The following is a 754-nucleotide window of genomic DNA, read 5'->3' as shown; positions in this document are numbered from 1 at the left end:
TCAACTCGGTCCTTAGGGGTGACAAGATGGACATCTCCCTTCCACGCTCAACCACACAGGTACGAGCACACCAACGGCAATTCACACAGAAATGACATCCATCCCATCTAACTCACTTTTCAAAACCACATTTTATCCCTTCCCACACGCACACATACTTCCTTTGCAAAACCAGGGGATCAAGGTATGGTTATCACAAGTAAGGGTGGCTATCCTACCATGTTTTCAGCACACAAAACCATGCAATTTTATAAAACAGGCCTCTGGGTTGTGTTTATAAAAATTAGGACAAAAGCATGCATCAAAGGGCGGAATTGAACTTGCCATCCTCAAAGCCTTGCGGAAGGTCCTGGTCGAAGCACTATCCCTCGGGTTCGGGGTCGCAGAACTGGTTCTCGTTCGCTTGATCACACTCGGGGACCTCCTCGTTCACTCCGTGTCCTACGACGCAAACAAACAGGCATACAATCAAGCGAAATAACTAAAAGCCTTTATCATTAAGCTTGAATCGGAAATAATTTAGTTATAGAGATAGGGTTAATATTTTTGGGTGGTTTCTTAATGGCATGTCTAAAACTATACTAGTAAGGGCGTGGTAAAGTTTCGGGTCGATCGGAGGTCGTTTCGCACATAAAATGACGCGCTAAAGAGGGTTTTAGGGCTTAAACGAGGGTCCAGGGACTTGTTTGTAATTATCTAAAGGGGGTAAGGGCTTATTGCTGTGGCAGAACCAACCTGAATTATACCGGCTCAA

Source organism: Panicum hallii, unplaced genomic scaffold (assembly GCF_002211085.1).
Source record: "Panicum hallii strain FIL2 unplaced genomic scaffold, PHallii_v3.1 scaffold_55, whole genome shotgun sequence".
NCBI classification, from domain to species: domain Eukaryota; kingdom Viridiplantae; phylum Streptophyta; class Magnoliopsida; order Poales; family Poaceae; genus Panicum; species Panicum hallii.
Note: the sequence above shows the minus strand (reverse complement) of the source record.